The sequence below is a fragment of the Gopherus flavomarginatus genome, chromosome 14 (assembly GCF_025201925.1).
Source record: "Gopherus flavomarginatus isolate rGopFla2 chromosome 14, rGopFla2.mat.asm, whole genome shotgun sequence".
NCBI classification, from domain to species: Eukaryota; Metazoa; Chordata; order Testudines; family Testudinidae; genus Gopherus; species Gopherus flavomarginatus.
Window position 1 is genome coordinate 26,671,327 of NC_066630.1, and position 22,504 is coordinate 26,693,830.

The following is a 22,504-nucleotide window of genomic DNA, read 5'->3' on the forward strand; positions in this document are numbered from 1 at the left end:
CCTCTTTGTGTCTGGCAGCTCTGAATAACATGACTGGTCTAATGAGGTAATGCAGACTAGCTGACATGGGCTTCTCCACCTATGCAGACACTTAGTAGTGCACTTTCTGATCCAAAACTTTTTCTCCCTTGATGTCACTTGTGGCCAGTATGCTCCTTTGAAGATTTAATTGCAGGTGCAACATTTTATTGGCCAGATGCTGTATCATGATCTGTGGAACTGGAGTCAGAAGACTCGTGATCCCTGTGGGGGTTGTGACTGAGGGGACACTAGGAAAATAGGGAGCGTGAGGAGCTGGCCTGGAAGCAATGCAGCCACCTGGACAGAGCAGGGTTTAATGAAGTTCCACTGTTCAACTTAACATGCATTCAGCTTCACTCTGTGCTAATGAAACTCACCCTAGCTAAAACATACACATTTTTGCACCTCTATCCCACTAGCTTTCCATTTGCACCATCTTTCATGGGCATAAATACTACTTGCACCATCTTGAAAATCATGTTTTAAATTGAACTTTTATCCATATGATAAATAGTTTAGGAACAACAAAGATTGGCCCCAGAGTGATTAATGTGCCACAATCAACATTTGCAATAGTTAAGCATCTTGCACTTTGTAATAATGCTTTCTTCAAAAATAACAAATGATGTTTATGTTGATCTTGTAAAAACAGAGTTATACAGTCTCTGCAAGGTATCCTTGAAATTTTAAAATTCTTCTAAGGGCACTGCAGAATTCCCTTGACAGACTGACTGGTTTATTATTCTTTCTGAAAATGAAGCCAGACAATCTTCCAATTTTCCCCCAAAATAGTAGTTAACTTAACCCTAGCTATGCCTCAGCTTTAGGTATAATAACATTCAAGTAATAATGTCTAGATGAAGCCTAATTCCAATATTTCTCACTATACAGGGTAAGGCTTTTCAGAAACTTTTGCCTGTAGGTTTGAAAGGAATCTAGACAGACAGATGAAAAATGTCTGCTGAGTTCCCTTCCTATATATAGATTAGATTTCTCAGAATTTCATAGAAGACAATTCTTCCTTGGAATTTTGGCATGGTAGTTCAAATGGGTCAAATGAAATCTACTAGTGTCTTTTAATTCATTTTGCAGTATGAAAAAGGATCATGGCAGGAGGTTGTGCAGGCTGGAGTAATGAGTATGGAGTTAGGTGGTCATATGTTCTAAACCTGGCTTTGCCTCTGGTAAGTCACTTCATGTTTCTCTGTGTTCCCCATCTGTAAAATGTGGATAACTTTACTTACTTATCTAGTGCCCAAACCATTTCCCACTGAAGGAATAGACTACTACTTTACAGGAATGTTGTGAGGAGTAATTGGTTAATATCTGTATATTACTTAGAACATTTAAATTATTATTTATTTGTTAAGTTGTTTTATATGCAGAATACTGAAAAGTAGGAAGATTAATCTAGTAATGGTTTTCAGAATGGTGGATTTGCTTAAGTTAAAATGCTAGAAATATTTCTCTCTTCCAACTAGGCTTTCATTTATTCATCATAGAAATTATTCGGTTTAGACCTGTGCCCTGCTTCTCAATGATAACGAAGTCAATGGCAGAAAATAGACTTTTCCTTCCAAATCAAAGCTGATGTATAATATTTGTGTCTTTGTTGAGAAGTACAGTGTGTGCAAATACAAAAGAGTGCCCTGGTTCTAAAATGAGAGAGAGAGAGGCTGAAACTGAAAGTACTTTGCATCTCCTCCATATTGTGATGTTAATTCCTGATAACAGAGTAGCCTGTTCCAAAACCTCAGATCCAATGGCCATGGGCTCAATTGCCCTTCTGCTGACTGGAAGCATATGTCAGGGCATTGCAGGTCAGCTTCCTATTGGAAGATAAATCAGTAATGCAGAATCTGGGCATATTCTTATTGCAATTTGTTTATTTTACACCCTATATACTAGTTCTCGAAATGGCACTCAGGCAATCCCCTCTCAGAAATCTCAGCCAAACATTCAATGCCCCAAGCTCTCAAACTCAAATTCTGCCTCAAGAATTGGTTCTAGTTAGAGAGATGAAGGCAGAGAGCAAACTGTCCTGTTGTTTACAACAGCTTCCTCGGAAAGAACCTGCATCACAAAACGAACAATACAGTATTTCTTAAAGGACGGAACAGTGCTTGGAAGTTACAAAAAAGAACTAGTAAACTCTATATAATAGTGCTATCTGGTGATTCTTACCATAACAATACTGTCAGTTGCCCTCCCAATACCTTTCCCCACCTCCCTTCCTTTCATTTAGGCTATGTCTACATTACTGCAGTAAGTCAACCTACACTACGCAACTCCAGCTACGTAAATAATGTAGCTGGAGTCGAGGTACCTTAGGTCGAGTTACCGCGGGGTCTATACCATGGGAGGTCGACGGGAGAAACTCTCCCATTGACTTACCTTACTCTTCTCGTTGGGGGTAGAGTACTGGAGTCGACTGGAGAGCAATTTGCAGTCGATTTGGTGGATCTTCACTAGACTCGTTAAATCAACTGCCAGTGGATCAATCTCAGAGCATCGATAGTGGCTGTAGTGTGGACTTGCCCTTAGACTTATGTGTGGGGAAATGACCTATGTGCCCTTAGACTTTTGTGTGGGGAAATGATCAGGAACCTGAACTTCCCCAAACTTCAGACCTTGATACAGTTGTGAGCTTTCTTAAAGGTTGTATTGATGCATGGCTGTAGGAACCCAATGCCAGGACCCCACTAGAGAGTGGGGTTCATCTGGTGCAAGCAAAGTACAAGCTTTTGCAAATAGCATTTTATTTCAGGGGTAAATTCCACAGCTGATTAAATGAGGATGAGCCTAAACCAGAAACACACATTTGACTCCTTGCCACACCCCTGAATTTCAGATTAGAACTGGAACCTAACGTTTTTATTCTGGGTTTGATAGGAAACAAAAGAGGAATTGGAACTGCATCCAGTTCAGGTGAAACCCAAGATGGTAGAAAATGTGTGAGAATAGCTACTGTCATAAGCATGCCACCATTTGTGCCACAGATCTTGTGAATAGTAGTGTGTGCTTCTTTGAAAACTGTTGGCTGGAATTATTGAAGGACATGACCTTGTTCTGAGTATTAGTAAAATTACTGAGCTCTTTCAATGTTGTTTGTTATCTCTGCTCTTGTAAGTCACTCGTTCAAAATGCTGTTGCTTGTTATTAGTTTATATGCCGTAATTATAATTGGTGCAGGAATATTTCCATACCTTTTTAACTTGTCACCATGCATCATTTCAATGTTGCCTATTAGAAGTTATTTAAGATCCTGGCTCATACTGGGTAATCAAACACACTGATGATACACGCTGGCAAGAGCTTGTCTGTGGGATTTGTTGCACTGGTGACAGGGTATGTATTTTTGTTTTGTCATTTTGTTTAGCTAAATATAATAGATATTTGCATAAATGTATAACAGCTGCAGTCCTCTGTTAGAGAGAACCATACTTCCTATTATTTCATGGATGTGCCAGAAAGTATGTACAACCTCTGTGTGATCTGCCTAGACCTCTGTTTGGTGCCACATCCTTTGGGTTTGTGTTTCATAGACTCTAAGGTCAGAAGGGACCATTATGATCATCTAGTCTGACCTCCTGCACACTTCAGGCCACAGAATCTCACCCACCCACTCCTGTAACAAACCCCTAACCTATGTCTGAGTTACTGAAATCCTCAAATTGTGGTTTGAAGACTTCAAGCTGCAGAGAATCCTCCAGCAAGTGACCCGTGCCTCATGCTGCAGAGGAAGGCAAAAAACCTCCAGGGCCTCTGCCAATCTGCCCTGGAGGAAAATTCCTTCCCGACCCCAAATATGGCGATCAGTTAAATCCTGAGCATGTGGGCAAGACTCACCAACCAGCACCCATTGACCCATTTCTTTCCATTGACATAGATCTAGTAGACCATATCACAGCTGTATGTAGATGAATGGCATTAGTTGTTTTAGAAAAACCTATGGATTCTTTAAGAAAGCTGTTGGAAGAAGGAGATAGCTTCCAAGTAAGGTAGAGCAAAATACTTTGTGCGCCTCTGAACCCTGAGCTGAAAGATCATTCTCTGCAGAATATATAAGCTTATAGGAATTGCCATACTAGATTAGAACAATGGTCCACCTAGACCAATATCCCATCAGCACTGACAGTTTCAAGTGTAAATGCATGTGCTTCCATTGTGGGCAGTTCTGGGTCACTTGTCCAGGTGGGAAGCTTCTTCCTAACCTCATTGTCACAGTTCAAGGCAACTGCACCTGTATTCCCTCTTAATGGTCCACTAAGGGCACCCACTCTTACGCTTCTGGTTCCCCAGGCATTGCCTCTTTTGGGCAGAGACGTGTCTCTCTCCCTCCTGAACAAGATATTTCCAGGCTGTACAGTTCCATGCCTATTGTGAACTCCTCAGCAAAGTTAGGCTGCCTCAGCTGGCCTGCTTTAGTTTTCAACTCAGAGACAGTAAACAATGTAATTACTACCAAACAGCTCTTTCTAAGCAAGCACATTTATTCTAAAGGTTAAAGCATTACAGAGAAAACACATTAAAAGAATAAAAAAAAACCCCTACAAGCAGAGTAATAAGCTATCCAGAGATCACTCCCTGACTCCAACAAGATCTCCGGATGGTGAACAATCCTTCAACTCCACTCAAAGATTTTTCTGTGGTTACCAGTTCATCACTCCTTTTGCGCAGAACAAGAGCATTCATGAGAATCTGTGAGTTACTTCTTCATACAGTTTTGAGGTCTTTTGATGTGACTATGAATAGGCAATCAGCCAGACAAAAGGTCCACTCTCCAGGGCAAAGCTTCAAAAAGCAAAATTTTTGCACAACTTGAGGAGTCATATTTGTATATCTCACCTCCTAGAAATTTTCTGGGAAACCCATTTAATTTTAAGTGTTTCATATTGTTTCAAATAGTTCTTTGATGTTCATAACACTTCCCGTGGTTTACATTAGTCATGTCTCCCCCTAGAGCCACTACATACAATTCCTGAATAATACTTAAATATTGTATTAAAAATGAAAATGAACTCCCAAGATCCTTACCTTAATTCAGTAAGGTTTCTCCAGGGTATTGCAGGAAATTGCCATACTTGTCACACTCAGAAAATGGGTGTCTTATGTCCTGCAACATAAGTATTTATTTCCCTTGTATGTTGTGTGTGATCCTTTCCAAAGAACTCATGGATGTCCTCTGTATACAACTCTAATTCTTTTTTGAATCTGGTCTCATTCTTAGCCCCAATAATATCTTGTTGCAATGAGTTACACAGGATAACTGTTTTTAAAAAAAACCTCCTTTTATCAGTTTTAAATGTTTTGCCTTTCAGTTTCATTGATGGTAATTTAGTCTTGTACTATGAGAAAGGATAGATAAAGGTACCTGAATTACCTCTTTTATGCCATTCATTATTTTGTATACATCTGTCCATGGTACTTATATGGCCTCTGTTACCATTGTATCTGACCCCCTCACAATTGTTAGTGTATTTAATTATCCTCACAATGTCCCTTTGCGATAGGGAAGCACTATTAACCCCAAATGTACAGATGAGGAATTGAGGCATAGAGACACTGAGTGACTTGCCTAAGGTCAAACAAAAAGTTTGTAGCACAGTAGGGATTTGAACCCAGGTCTCCTGTGCTATAAAACACACACATATATATACATCTAGCATGTTTGGTTTTTTTCCCTGCTAGGAATATGTAACAGAAAGTGAGAGCTCCGTACTCAGGGCCTCCCCTCTCAAGAGAAAGTTTTCATATCCAGGGCTAACTTATTCCTTTTTTTACACTGGCCACATTCTGGGGATTTTCACTTCTCCTCTCAAGACTAGGATGCTGCCTTCCCTCACTTTTCTGCCCCCCAAGATGGTGCTCATCTCAAGTTCCACCCCTAAAGTGATCTGATAGTTTGAGTGGAAAGTTACCCATCAAATGTCAGCCTCTGGCTGGTCCCAAAGCTTCAAACTTTAAACTCCTGCTGTTGAGACAATAATATCCATTTCAAGGTCCAATAGACAGAATACTATGATTGACACAGAGAGCAGTCTACTTGGAATTGTGTATATGTCAATCCTAAATGACTCCATAACTCCCAAACAGCTCCCCCTTTTATGCCAGAGAACTGTTGCTGATTGGTCTGTAAGGCCCTGAGGGATTAGTATAAAGGCTTTTAGTCCTGTGCTTATCGTGATTAAGATCACAGAGCCTTCATTGTTCCAGTTCTTCCTTTCTTTATCCTTCAGCAAACCTCTGATAAGGATATGGAATGGACTGAATTGTCTGATTGCAGGGACATGACTTATTGTAAAGTGAAAGCCACAGAATGAACTGAGGGTTAGTTCACTGTAAACTCCCAGAGGTGTTATTAAAGAATTGATTAAGTCATTGAGGCTGCACTATGATTTTTGCCTGTGTTGTTGGTAGCTGAGAACCCCAATAGGACAATTAAGATTAATTGAAATAAGCGTGATTGATTAGAGCATATACAAACCTGCTTAGGGGAAGTGCTAATGAGAGAGCTAGTGTACATACAGAGTTCTGTGGCTGCAGAGAGTGAATTATTTCTGTTGCTCTGAGAGAGATGCCTAGGAATTAAAAATGTGTAGCCCACTGTTGAAATATTGAACGTAAAATATGGACCCTCGTGAAACAGTCCTAGAGAACATAATAGAAAATGATGAACTTTATGTAGGTTTTTTTAACTATCCTATCCTATTTAATAAAAAAATTATTTCTATAGCAGAGATATCATTTTCTATTAAATTTCTTAGGACAGGTTAAAAGCACCTAGAAAAGTTATCATGTTCGATTATGTTTTAGGATAATTTCTGTGGAATCCTATAGGTCCCACCACTACTAAATTGTATCTGACTTTCTCATAAATGAGATTCTGGGTCAAATTACACCTTCCCTTTTGCAGTGTCTGTGACGTCAATACAGTAGCTGGATGTAGCTGAGGACAGAATTTTGCCCCTAACTACCCAGACTGTGGTAGTAACAGCCAAGTCCATGAAGAAAGGAGTTCTGATGGTGTGTAGTGGATTTGCCTTTAAACTGGATTTATAGACAGTTGTCATTAGTATTGTATCTTTTTTTTCCACTGGAACTTTGGGAGTGGGTGTTTACAAATGCTCTATTAGTGGTTCCACTCTTGTAATATCTGTTTTGAGTAAAGTAGAACTGCCTGTGCTAATTGCTGTACTGGAGTGTTCTGCGAGATAATATACAGTGGTATTCAAGCCTTGTTCATAAAGATCCAAGTTTTCAAGTATGCAGCACATTACAATGAGTTTTGGTTTGGTCTAAATTGCACTATTGATTTTTTTGTAATTAGGTTTTAATGAATTATATTCACTCAATTGTTGGTTTGTCAAGGGACCTCAAAGATTAGATTGTGATAATTTTTTTTCACTTTCATTTTGTGCATGTGTGTATGTTTTTTAAATTTGCCCAGTTGTAGACACTGAAATCTTCCTGAGATATTTGCCTGAGTGATTCTGGTTTTCATGTTCAGATTGATTGCCTTTTTAAAGGCAAACTCCTGTGGTTTTGTATCACCCTGGCTAATAAAGCAGTTATTAGATACTTAGTTAGAATTATAGGAGGAATTTAACTTGCTTAAGGACTGTTGAAATAATTGAGCTCTTTTATGTTTTTGTTTTGTTGTTGTTGCCTATGTAACCTGCTTGTGTTAAATAGTTTCATTGCAACTGGCTAATAAAGATTTCCATTGAACTAAGGTTGGTTTATGGTTGTTTACCTTCTGTTTTAATCTTTGTCGCTGTGCACAGGCTGCAGGTACTTTGCCTTACTGGTGCTTAAGCAAAGATCATGACAGCACACAATGTCCTGTGCTTAGTTATTAAAAGGCTACTCGTGCTTCTTTCTAGAATCTTTTTCTTAGTGTTTGTCTACATATAAAAGTTGTGCTGATTTAACAATACTGATATAGTTAAAAGGGTACAGAACACAACCCCATCTGGATGCAGTTATACCCATAAAAGGTATTTCCTATAAGGGATGGGGCATAAGCTATACCACTATAGGCACCTTTAAAACAGTGTAACTGTGTCCATACTAGGCGCTGTACCACTTTAAATAGTTTAGTAGAAAAGCACACTGACTTTCCCTTTCTAATCAGCCTTGATAATATACAAGACTTTTCACAGTGCCGGACAGCTGTCATGCATAAGTTTTACTGAGCAGAGCCCTAGGTCAGCATGGCTTTTCCTTTGAGCCATTTTTTGACAATCTGGCTCTTTGTCAGCAATCCCTTCAAGGCATGGCAATAACCAGCCATTTCAAAGAAGCCTTCCTTAGAACCACATATGGTCTCAGGGGTGCTGAAACAATTTTATAGTGGGGCACTGAGAGCCATTGAACCAAACTTGTAGACTTCAAGCCAGTGGTTGCTGCAGCACCTATGCATGGTCTCAGATTTGAAAGGATATGTACTTCCCTGGACATCAGTTGGGCTTTATGTTTTTATATATGATTTACAACCACTTCCAATGGCAAATGTGCCCCAAACAATTTGTTTTTGTGCTATGACAGTCCATCCGATTTCTCGCTCCCCTTTTCCTCAAGTGAGTGCACCTTGCCTGGTTGTAAGCAAATAGTTTGTGTTTGTTTACTTCTGAGAAGCAGCACTGAAGTCCAGCATAGGTGCAGGAAATGGGGGCGGGGGGGGGCGCTGCAGCATCCGCGGGCTCCCGGCTGCCAGCCCGTGCGCCCAGGGTCCCAGTCTTAACTCTGGGGGCATGGGAGGGTGGATGGGGTAACGGGGCTGGCTTTCAGCACCTCGCTATTAAAAATGTTCCAGCGCCACTGGTGGACAGGCCTCTAGACAAGGACTCAGGAGAACTGGGTTCTTTTCCCAGTTCTGCCACTGACCTACTGTATGACTTAAAGCAAATCATTTCAGTGCTCTGTGTCTTTGTTTTCCCTCCGACCTTTTGTCTGTCTTCTCAATTTACATTGTAATAGCTCCAGTTTTCATACTGGAAGGGTGGGTTTTGTACAATGACAATACACAAGTCCAGGATTTGAATTACTGTATATAATAAGGATTCATTTCTTCTTGCTGATCTACCGCTCAGTCACTTTAGATATGAATAAATGAACCATAACTCATGTCTTGTCATGTTTCACTGCTTAATTTTGGTAAACTTGTTCATCCAGTCTATTGGAATTGTGTAAATCTGCCCGTCTCACATGCATACTAAATTTGCCTATAAATCCTTGATGAGTTTAATCAGTATTGTCCTTTAACTATGAATTTATTGGCTTTGCCAGAGTTAGTTGGACATAGATGGCTTATTTCTAAAACCTGAGAACCTTTTTGACCCTGTACAAAAGTGTGCACAGAACTGCATAGTGAATCTGTGTGTAGCATTATTGTGATTGTGCATCCACATTTTATATTTGTGTACACAAATGGCCAGTCATTTTCAAGCACAAATACCCAACCTACAATTACTGTAACTGCTGTCACAAATTAGGTTCACAATTATGTACACATCTTTGCATATGGCCAAAAACTTTTCTGGAGTTAAAAATCCATCCTGTAGGACCAAATTTTCAGTTAGCCTCATTTCTTTTTATTTGCACAAAGTCAGCCCATGCACACATTTGCATACTTTAGACTTGTCCTTGTGCATGCAAATCAGGTCAATGCAAACCTAACTTCCACAGTGATAAGTGACTGCTTATGTGCACAAATGGTTGTCCTGATTGGGCAAACAATTGTATATGTCCAGAGTGAAAATCTGATCATCTGACTCATAATGTTATTTAAAAGAAAATTTGTTTTAAAAATGGAAGAAATATAAGGCCAGATTCGTGGCAGGTATACCTCAATGGATCTGTGTTGATTTACACCAGCTGAGAATCTGACCCATAATTCATAAGTGATGATAAATGTGTGACTTTGGCTAAGCAGGTGAAAAACATTTCTTCCCCAGTCAGTATGATCCATCATTTAAAGCTGTATATAAACTCTATCAAAGAATGGATTTTGACCTCTTTTACAATCCTGTTAATAAAATTTTGAAATAATGTACTGCGCATACATTCTAGTTAATTTTCACATTTCAGTATTTCAGGAGCATGATGCTGGGTTATCTTTTACTGTGTATGATCTATAGAAGGTCGTGATGATGATTCCTAGTCTGTTAATGCTAGGAATTATGATTTTCCTCCCCTAAATGGTTGCTGCAGACCTATGGGTAAATCTCAAAACGTTAGGAGGTTCTGTTCACAGAAAGTTTGGAAGCTTGTCTAATGTTTATCCACACATATTGAGTCTGCAGATTTGGGCTGGAAAACTTGTAGGGAAGATGAGAGGTTTTTTGTGAGATTTTTGGCACATCCTAGTTTGGTCAGGCTGGAACTTGTAAATGAAGAGGAACAGTAACTGCTAACTGATGAAGTACATTAACCAAAACATTTCACATCTGAATAGGTTTAGTTTATATTTTAGATAAATGTTCATATTTATCCAAACTAGTTCATCATCCTTACATACAACATCATGCACACAATAGGAGATGGAAAGTCTGAATTGAAAGTCTATGAATTGGCCTGCAAAACTTCAAGAATCCATTACCTTTCACCACATCGATTCTGACCTTCATTAAAGCCAGCATTACAATTAATTTATATTAGCAATTGTTACTCATCCCTATCTTGATCCTTTAAGCTTCTGGGGTCTTTTACAAAGATGCTGATCACCCTCAATTCCCAGTGAAGTCAGTAGGAGTTGAGGGTATTACAAGAGTGCTTGTCTATATATAGGGCCCTACCAAATTCGTGGCTGTGAAAAATGTGCCATGGACTGTGAAATCTGGTCTTTTGTGTACTTTTACCCTATATGATACAGATTTCATGGGGGAGTCCAGCATTTCTCAAACTGGTGGTCCTGACCAAAAGTGGGTGCTGGGGGGGGTGTCATAAATTTATTGTATGGGGGTCATAACCCCTACAGTGACAACATTGTGAAATTTCAGATTTAAATATCTGAAATCATGAAATTTACAATTTTAACAAATCCTATGACTGTTAAATTGACAAAATGGACTCTGAATTTGGTAGGGCCCTATCTATATATATGTAGCATAGCTCCTGTGTGATGTAGGACCATTAAAACTTGCTGTGGTGTGCACTGCAGGTGGCTTCCTTTCCTAGAATACCAGGGTTGGAAAGGCCCTCAGGAGGTCATCTAGTCCAACCCCCTGCTCAAAGCAGGACCAAGCCCCAGACAGATTTTTGTCCTAGATCCCTAAGAGGCCCTGTTAAGGATTGAACTCACAACCCTGGGTTTAGCAGGCCAGTGCTCAAACCACTGAGCTTCCCTTCCCACTTTGTGCAGCACTCTACGTTAGCTCTTAGCAGAGGGCACACAACACCTCAGAAGATCACTCAGCACCTTTCAGAATCAAGCCCTACATAATTTATTGGAAAAAAAAAAAGCCTGGTCAGCAAAGTTATCATAGATAGATTTTTGGATGCCTGTGGAAGCTCTGAGGTCACTAACTATTGCCTTGAATTTGGCAAAATTCCTATGCTTGTGAAAGTTCTTCCTAAAAACAAACAGAACTTGTTCACCAAACCAGAGTTTCTCCAGGTTTTATTATATGAGCATTATTGTTTTCTTTAGTTTTATTATCAGTATAAATATATGAAATATTAATATTAATTTTCTGTCCCAGAAATGATGTTGTTTACTAATTGTATTGGTTGTAATCACATTATAAGAGAAGTAATTTATCTACAGTCATTTGTGTGAAGTAGCAACAGAGTTCATATTAGTCAGAATATTATTAGCTGTCATATCAGCAGTGTTGTCTTTATTAGAAGCAATAACATTTTCTCCACAACATTTATTTTTTTTGTACAATATTAACGATGATGCATATAGAGCTTCCACTCAGCCATTCACTTTAACATGAAGTATGGCTGCATAGATATCTATATGTATACACGGAGGAAATAGTTATGTGGTAAATGTATTATCCATCCTTGATTGCATTGCTTAATCCATCTCCTTTGGGATGCAATCTAACAGCCCAAACTCCTGAGCAGCTTCAAACTGCAGGGCCTTTATTTAAAAATCAACCTTCCCTCTAAATGGTTCTTCTCTTTCTCTCAAAATTACATTTGCTGTAGGTGCAGGACAGGTGAGATCCAGTCCTGGACCAGTGACAGCTTTTCTATATGTGATAAAATGAAGACTTTAAAGTTAAGTCTGATATCTGCAGCTCAGCAGAGATTCCACCTTTACAAATGGATGTAAGACACACTTCTAGCCCTGAAGTATTACCTTTAAAATCCTGATGTTCCGAGGAATTCAAACATATTTTAGGTCATTTTAGAGGCTTTTCTGGCTCGTACCCACACAGAGATTAGATTCATAGTAGCTAAGGCTCCTGGCTTTTCAGGTGGAGGAATAGGGCGAAATAGATGACCCAATTAAAAAAAAATAAAATTCTTTGACAACAGAAATATTTTTTCAATAGCATACAGGTCATATAGACAGTACATCATGGAGTGGTGTGGTCAGCAATTCATACCACGCCAGACTAGCACATATAATTATTAATATAGGACCAGATTTTAATACACTCTCTCATATTGGGCACTATGAGTAAATGAATACATGTTGATGTGGTGTGGTATAAAAGTTTTGTCAACATGAAACATGTTTTAGGTAGGCTCTAACTGCCACCTAGCATCTGTGTCTGGCCTTCATAATGGTAACTGTCACATTTACAGGGCAAGGTGTGCTTTAGATCCCTTTTAGTCCTTCATGAATGCACACTTTTGGGAACAGGTTTGCTCCTTTCACTGTCTCTGGGTGCAATCAAGCAATTCAACCACTGTTAGACTGGATCTCTGGGTTGCAGCCCCCCTGTTTCCCAATCGCATTAACCCGACAGGCCCAACTGAGTTAGGCACCTGTAAACTTTTTTCCTCCAGGAATCTTTAACTCAAAACCAGCATCTTCAAAACAAGTATTATTTATCCATCCAACATAAATAGCATGTAGAGCAAAGGATTAAAACCAAAAAGACCTATATGGGCCTTACCTATACCATAATCTTTCCGTGCAAACTTCTGTAAATTCCCTTCAGTACAGTTACCCCTCTCAGGATAGGGATTAGCAGCCTGCTTGCTTCAGTTTCTGTGTATCGTTCTCACTGTGTCTCTATCAGCCTCTCACCCCTGGGCAGCTGTTGACAGTGCACTCAACTCCCCTAAGCCAGCATCTTTAAAAACAGTAGTATACCCTCCAATCCTAGGGTCAGCTCTTGGAAGTTGCCAGCCTGGTTGGAGTCAGGTAGGGGACATTTCCCAGTTCGTAGCTTCCCCATTGTTTCCTCAAGGACTGTACCTTATCTTTGCCATAGTTTTGTTTCCTGTTTTGTTTACCCTCTGGCAGTCTCCTTTGATTTAACTCTTTGCAGTCAGACAGGATAATAACTGGAGGTGCATGTAACATTTATTTAAAAAAAATACACAGAACTCCCTCATTCTCCACAGTAATGATGAGTGAACTTACAAAGTGGCCAAGTTTTGGTTTGGATAAACATACATTTTAACTGTTCCCTCCAGAAGTTATTCTATTCCACTATATTTCACTGAAGCGGAAATACTTTTAAACATAGTTAAAGAGAAAACAAAAGAAGTAGGAAGACAAGAAAGACCACAACAAACAGTAATTATACAAGAATCCATTATTCCCCAATGAAAACCTCTCTAGGTCACAGAATCATAGAAAGTACAGCGAAAAAAGATTTATTTATGGCATCATCTAGTCCATTGCCTTGCCACTGCAGAATAGTTCTCTTACTGTAGTTTTCCTAGTGCTTTGTCCATTTTAGTTGAAGTAGCTTAAGTGATAGAGTTTCCGCCAATTCCCTTAGAAGATTATGCCACAATCTAATACATCTCTTTAATAGCCTTTCTTCTCTAATGTTCAGCCTTTGCTTTGTTTCATCCTGTTATTCCAACCCCATGGGCCACCTTAAACAATTCTTCGCCTTTCTTGGTCTTTATGTCTTTCAGACACTTACAGATGCTTATTATTGATCCTTCATCTTACATCTGATTAGAGGGAGAGAAAACCAGATTGAGCTGTAGAGGAGATCACCTCCAAGTTATGATGATTGGGAGAAGCAGGTGTTTTTAATGGTTAGCTATTTCTTTGTTAATAAATTGTATTAAAATTTACTTGTATTACGATTTATTTGCAAAATATTAGGGGGAATTCATGTATTTACACATTTTTCCTTGATTTGGGGATATGTGTGGAATTTTTTATTGATCTGTTCATGTTTGGGTAACAGTGGTTGGAAAAGGATAAGTGGAACTTCCACAGTAATATTTTCAGTCAGCATAACCAAGGATATAAAGTCTATCGTGCTCAGGGGACTATACATTGTTGTTAATTGCTTATTCACTCCTACTTGAGACAATGCTATCAGGAGACTGATCACAATTCTGTTAACAAATGGCAGGCACAGATAGGAGCTTGCTTAAATTGTTCTACATTAGAAGTGCTGCAGTAATTTGCAGCACACATACTTTCCTTTAATGAAGGTATAATTGTCACCTAGCAGCAAAGGTTATTGTTTCCTGTTCTCCCATCCAGTTATCAGTGTTGCTGCTTATACCTTGAAGTTGCAAATTTTTCATAGAACAAAGCCTTCAGTTGGCAAGTTCCAGTAAACATATCACTGCAAATGTTCTTGTGTTAGAAAGGTTACTTTAATCTTTGACACTCTGTCATGCTTTTGTCCACATGAGTATGTATAGCCTATAACAAACAGATACATCTTAGAAATTATTCAGAGAAGCCAACATATAAACAACATTATATCAGGGCAAGTAAAGCTTCTAAAAGGAATTGCATCACAACTAACGATACACATTTCTCCAAGATCTAGCTGACTGAACAGTTACTGTTTAGCTTTTTGAAATAGTACCATCAGGTGTCTCCTAAAATATTACAGCTAGCAGAAAACTGAAAAGTTATCCTACTAGAAAATAGGTAATTTAATATAAAACCCTTTAAAACTCCATTTTCTTTGACATCTCCTTAAGGAGTCATTAAGGATCTTTCATTTTTCTTCTCGTCTGTCCCAGCTTTCTTCAATTCTGCCTCTAAATCTCCAGCTTTTCCACTCCTGTTCAAACACTGTCATTCTGAATGCTCTGGGGCAATGAAATTGAACACTATATTATATGTCCAAATACAGGTTAATAAAAATGTAAAGAAAATAGTTAACAGGATTTATATAAAGCTCAGCAAATACTTGATTAATTTAACCCTCTTTTGCTTTTGAATATCCATGAATAGATTATGATTTCCTCAAATGTATGTCATTCAGATTCACTTGACAATTTTTCTGAGGTTTTTTTTTTCTATTCAGTGGATTGATTATGAACTAGTCTATTATGAACGTTTGATACCAATTGAAACTGAAACAATGTTGGTTAGTTGTGATGGGTCACATCAGGTGATATCCTGGCCCAACTGCAGTCAATGGGAGTTTTGCCACTTCGGTGGAGTCAAAATTTTGCCCATGCTGCTGTTTCTGTTCTCTGATTATATGATTGTAACTCTTGCAATCAGGAAGATTTTTGAAGAAGCCACTGAGGCTTTGCATTTTTTTAGGAAGAGGTTGCAACTTAGAAAATATTTTAACTCTTTTCCTTTCTGAGTCACATAAACCTTACCTGAGGCATCATTCCTAGAATGTTTAGACTGTTGTAAGAATTATTGCCTAGATGCAGCTGACAGTTAATTTTTGTCTCATTGCATTTATATACATTAATTGTGGGTGTGATCCTTGCTGTGAAGAATATAGTCAGATCTTTGTCTGACTTACAGTTGCCTCTGGGATCTAAATAAGAGGTTTTGGGACACCTGTTCCCCTGCTGTGTGATAAATGTCTCATCCCACATGCCAGTTTGCATATGCCTAATATATAATAACTTTAACATTACATATTTTGACATAAGGCACAATAATATAAATGCCTCATAAATGTTATGGCTGGCAACACCTTAACAGAAGTAGCTGATCTTGTGGAGCACTATGGAAGTGTGCTCCAGGCTGTCTGATAGCTTCCATCTTTGGATTATAGCATAGCAACAATGTTAACCGTCAGCCCCCCATAAAAACAGCAACAGGTGAAATCCAGGCAGTCAAGCAAATCAAACAATTGTATGGTACTTAGAGGGAAAATGTATAAGGTATGGAGGAATTTTTCTGTATCAAAAAGCACAGAATCATAGAAAAGAAGGGCTAGAATGGACCTCAAAGGTCATTGTAACACTTCCCATGGATACCCAGGACTGTGAGGTACCTTGCTAGCACCTGCTCTTAGTTTGAGGGAGTCTTGTCTGTGCCTGTTGTGGATCAGCTCCCTGACTTCACCAGCCTTTGACAACACAAGCACTATCTTCCAAGCCTTCACAGACCTCACTCTCTCTGGCTTATTGATTGTGGATATGGTCCACATGTTTATGTGCATGCAAACTGATTTAGCAAAGGTCCATGTACACAAGTCCTCCATAGAGATGATTCCTATTCTTCATAGGAATAAATTGCCTACATGGATAGTGCATGGGGCTGCTTTTGTCCCCAAAGTAGACGGACATCAATGTTGCACTGCTTTCAGAGGTGGGAGGCTGGTAAGTGGTGGCTGCTGGCCGAGAGCCCAGCTCTGAAGGCAGCACCGCTGCCGGTAGCAGCACAGAAGTAAGGGTGGCAATACCATGCCCACTGCAGGGCTCTACCCCCTCTCATTTTTGCCCCATTTCCTCTCCTCCTGCCCCTTCCTGCTTTGCAACCTGGGCAGCTGCCCTGCTCAACCACCCTCGTTACAGCCCTGCTCTAAACTCTCCAAGATAATTTAATGTACTAATGGGGGAAAATGTGTGTGTTGCAAACCTCAAAATGTATGCAAAGTTTCTGGAGTGTGCAAAGTAAGCTAATTTAAAACAAAATTGCAGTGGAAGCCTAATATTGTGGGAGCTTCAATTTCCGCAATATCATGAATGAAGTAGGACCTTATCTATGAACCTATAACAACACACGTCACGCTCTTAGCAACATGAAGTGTCTTTTCTGTAAGCCAGTGTAACAAGGACAAGGCTTCATCGTTCAATCTCTTTAGAAGGCTGCATAATATTCAGATATTATTTCTAACTCTGTCCCTTCTCTTCATATAGTTTCTTTTTATTTGCTTACACTTTCAGCTGGCATGCATGCCTTGACATCATCTCTGCCTCACATTCTCTGATGAAGCAGTGTCGCTACCATTGGAACTATTGTATCTGTTTACTAACTTGGTATGAGAAAAGATCATGGCCATCTACATATTTGATAGCTCAAGGTCTATAGCAGGTTAACATGAAAATGTACCTTGGAGTTGCTTGTAGAGTGCAATTGTGACAAACCATAAAACCTTTAATATCAATCATCCCAGCAAAATAAAGAAAAGAGGGGGTTTGATGACAGCTCTTTGTAAATATATATAAAAACTACAGATGAAAGAAGAGAGCACGTACATTAACCTTGCTGGGAACTGGCATTTGTCTGAATGTGATTGCTTTAACCAATAATTTATTACGGTGTTTTTCAACTGCAATATTAAACATTTTCTCTATATTTCTGCTAGCATTTATCAGCATAGATGGACAACTTCCTTCATCTATTATTCACTCACTTCTGTTCTTGAACTTTTAAACATGCTGTGATCAAGTTATACAGACCCTTCACATCTAGCACATACTCTGTAGCCTAGAAAAGGGCTTACAGAGGCATTAGAATATGCCTGGAAATGAGACCTTCCTGGGTCAGCTCATTTACCTCTTTACAGCTACTCTGGAATCAGCTTAGTTGCTGTTTCATATACAAGAAAATCCAGTTAGGTTCCAAAGGAGACCATGCCAAAGTCACTGACTCCTGCCCTATTGAGAAAACAACATGAAACAGTCAATTCTAAACACTGGAGATTGATGTGTTATGACTAAACAGGAGATTGAGTAGTAGGTGGGTCCTCTGGTAAATTAGTTTTAGGTTATCTAAGGTTTTACCTAAGAAGCAAAACTTCAGTGCATAGCCACTGCACAATCAGCAGCCAGGAATTTCCACAGCCTCTGACTAGTCACTGATTTTACCTCATTGCTGGTGAAGAAACTAGGTGATACTGAAGAAGAAAGAGCCATGCCTCAAAGTCAAAAAAGAAAGAAAATACCCCCTAAAGAGTTCCTCCTTCGTCATATTACTTTGTATTTCTGAAAAGCTCCCAAGAAAAAATGGTGGGAATTTCCTGAATTTCAATATTTTTTGGTCAAAAGTGGAGCTTTCTATCGAACCTCCCACTACACTTCTAATGAAAAGTTTTGTTGAAATCTCAAACAAATTTCAAATGTAATCACCTCTACTCTTATGAGTATCCAGTGATTCAGACTTTCATGAAGATGGAAACACTTCTTTTGTGTTCTGTAGAGCTCTACATGAAATGCTACATCTTCTTGGAATCTATCTTAACCCAGATCATGAGATATTTGTCATTTGTGTTTGTTTCAGAAGAGGCAATTAAATGATATTACCTGACTTTGATTCTGAAGATGACATTGCAGTACTTTTCAACAAACCTTGCAAAATTAAAGACACTAACATTATGGCACAGTGAAAGTAAAACCATAGGGCTCATATACAGATTGATGAAGATGAATGTAACGTTTTTTAGGGGCACATAATGAAGAGGGAGATTTCCCTAGTCAAGAAGTGTAGGGAAGTGGCTTATATTTAATATCACAAGTTTCCTATTTACCTGCTTTTGATTTCATTCTGAGACATTACTTCGAAAAGCACTATTTTAAAGCTTTAGAATTCCCTTTTTTTAAAAAAAAAATCTACATTTTCTAAAGGCTAAATAAAGCCTCACTAAAACTATAGCACATCTCTTTGGGCCTGACCCAAAGCTCATTGTAGTCAGCAGGAGTCTTTCCAGTTACTTCAAAGGGCTTGGATCAGGCCCCTTATCCTCAATTAATGCAGGACTAAAAGGAAGCATTTGATAGTTTGCTGTTTCTGTTTTTTATAAATTAAACAAATGTTCACGATGCATCCACTGATGGTTTATGTTTGTGCTCAATTAGTCATTCGTTAGAATAGGATGATATTAGGGTTTGGGAATCCAGCATGATGATATTAGATTTATTTCTTTCTGTAAGAAAAATAGCCCATTTGCTTAACTGTCAAATGTTGACCGTTTCAATATGTTCAAGCCTAGAAGGCTGAAAACAACGGCACAGATGCAATTCACATAGGGCTTACCAGCATGGTGCATCAGTGTTCTGGCTTGTTGGAAATCTTCCAAGGGATTCAGAAAAAGAACATACTGAAGTAATGCAAACAGTTATTTAACCAATTAGTTAGGAATATGTGGGGAGTTTCAGAATGATCAGATGTAGATTTGTTAATTTTTATTTGTTCTCATCAAAATTTTCCCACACAGAACAAGTATATAATCATGATAACTCTTATCTGTAGTTAAAATGGATATGTATCAATTATAAGACCTTTTAAAATAAATACTGTATTCATTAAAAGGTTTCCACAAATCCTCAGCTGATTGTAGGAACTAAGTGAAAGCATACAATATAACAAACAAGGCAAATAGTTACTGATAGCTAAATGTTGCAAAGAATACCCAGAGCCTGGATCATGATTATAGATGATATGTATTTATTTACATCTTAGAAATCTAAAGTACAAGATTTCCCACATTCTCACTTAGATTCTTAGCTCTCTGGGGCAAGGACTGTTTTTATGTGTTGTTTTTTTATTGTACAATGCCTCATTTAATTGGATTCTGATCCCTGACTGGTGTCTTTAAGTAGTAATGCAATAGATATCATAATAAAATAATAATAATAATAATACATTATAATTTTAAGTAGTAAATCAAATTCTCTGTTTTACACAAAATTCATACATACTAAAGCATTAAATACATAGATTTATTTAGGATGATGATTATTTCACTTTATTTTTTATTTATTTATTTTGTTGTTATCTTTTCCTTAAATAAATCTATTGTGGATGTAAAGACTTGCAGATCAGAAGCAACAGCAGTTTTACAGGGAGGACCTTCCAGGTCTTCAGCGCAGTAATGAAATATGATACCAAGCAGCACAGTGTCAATAAATCTACGGGCTAAAGGTCAGGTTTACATCGATGGACGGACCTGGCAAATACATTTGTTCCTGCAATGTCTGTGTTTTAAATGCCACCCTCTGATGAACCTGCTGCAGAAACACTCTTTTGGTTTTGATGAGATGTCAGTTTTGCTCAGTGCTGATCAAATAAGATGAATGAAAGTGAAACAAGAACAAAAATATTACTTCTGTCATTTATTCTTTATGCGTTACAGGAAGTGGGTCAGTCAGGGAGATTTCTCTTAAACAAATAGCAATCACTGCACAATATCACCCATTGATCTATTTCACAGCAGGCAATAGCCTTTTTGTCAGAAAGGACATACAATTCAAATACCACAGAATACATACAAAAACCAATGACAGATTTAAAAAATATTTTTTCCTCTTGGCCCCAAATCAATCTAGGCTACCAATTCAGAGCATAGCAAACTTATTTTCATACTTGTAGTGGAGATGTAGATCCTTAAAAACTGTGTTTTACATTAAATATTCTAATGTAAAAAACCCAAAACCTGTCACTTAAAGAGTGCTTTACATATGAAAATGCAGAGGCACACTGTTAATTGTATACAAATCAGATTTAATCAGCAAAATAAATAAAGAAAAAACTAAAAATGTATCATACTCTAAAGAGATGGAATGGACCAGTCTTACTAGCTAATGAACCAAATTCTCTAGCTTTATTATCATTTTACGTATAGTTATTTGAAAGTATTATGTTCAGCTTGAATGATATATCTTAATCATAACTCATTCATCTTCTTGAGAAACTGACAGCAAATAACAGTCCATAGATCAGTGGGAATCGAATCTATGTTTTTAATGGTACATTTCGAACAAAAACAGTCTTTTCCTATAAACAGTTATGAAACGGCGATACTCCAGAGCCATTTACAGTGGTGCAATACTTGTCCCTTACAGTTGAATGCATAAAATAACTGCACAGAAAAACTGAGTGTCCTATACTGCTCCCACTGATGTGAACAAGAAAATTCCCAATGATTCAGAGCTACTCTCCGGATAAGCACCAAGGCCAAAATCTTCAAAATTAGAGACTTAAGTGTGGACCTTAATAATTGGGTTGATTTTTCAGAGATGCTGAGCACCTGCAGTTCTCACTATTTTCAGCTGGCTGTCAGAAAGGGAGCTGTTCAGCACATCTGAAAATCAGGCCACTAACTTAAGTACCTAAATATTGGTTTAGGTGTTTAACCTTATGCATAGACCAAAACGAGTGGTGTCATATTTCCAAACAGTTTATTATCTTCACAGTAGCACAATTCTGAAAGCAATAAAGATATTCTTTCACTAGAGTATTTTATAGTCAAGAACACAGAATGCCTGCTTCATCACAATTTCAAATCAACAATTAAATTATTCTACCTTCCATGTCAAGTTGTCTCAGCTGATATAATGTATAGATGATATTTCTTCTGAGGACACAAAATAATCAACCCATATGTATTTTAATACAATGGCTCCTGCTGCATTATCATTTACTCACAAGCAAGGCTGTTGTGTTTTATGTAATTTACAAAGGCACAAAGTGCTCTTGCACTTCATTTGTGAAGGTCTTGCACGAAATTGTAAAATACTGGGAATGCCTTAAATAAAGCTAATCCTTCTGCTATTAATTAGGAGATTGATTCTGCAAGATGTTCTTTCACCTCCCATTGAAATCAGGGTTTGCAGGGGTGAACATTAAACCTTCCATTACTACTTCGCTTTTTTAGGTGTGCACAAGCCAAAAAGGTGATAAAGCCACCCAATGGAGGAAGACCTAGGCTGGAGTGAAAAAATGAATTGAGAATGGAGACGACTTACATTAAAGTGGCTGCTTCTGCTCTAACTACTTATGTTGGATTATACACCAATATTCAAGTATTTACCGTATAGTATAAAAAACTGCAGAATTTACCATGGTAACCATTGTACCACTTGCTACTTACTGTACCTGTGCTATCCTTGAAGTGCAGAGAGCCTTCTTTAAGAAAAGTCTGTATTCAAAGCTTACAAACTGTTGATTATATTTTATGTTTTCAGGAGAAAAAGATGCAGTTTTTTGTATGCAGAGCAATTCTTCAGGTTTTCATTATCTTTTTGAGAAAATGAACAGATTGGAGTGACAGGAAAAAAAGAGATTTTGAGAATTATACTTTTGGTGAGGCACATCTGGAGCCTGTGCATTATGTGCGCTATCTTCTAGACCACCATTTTCGCTCATTGTAATACTGTACCATCCTTA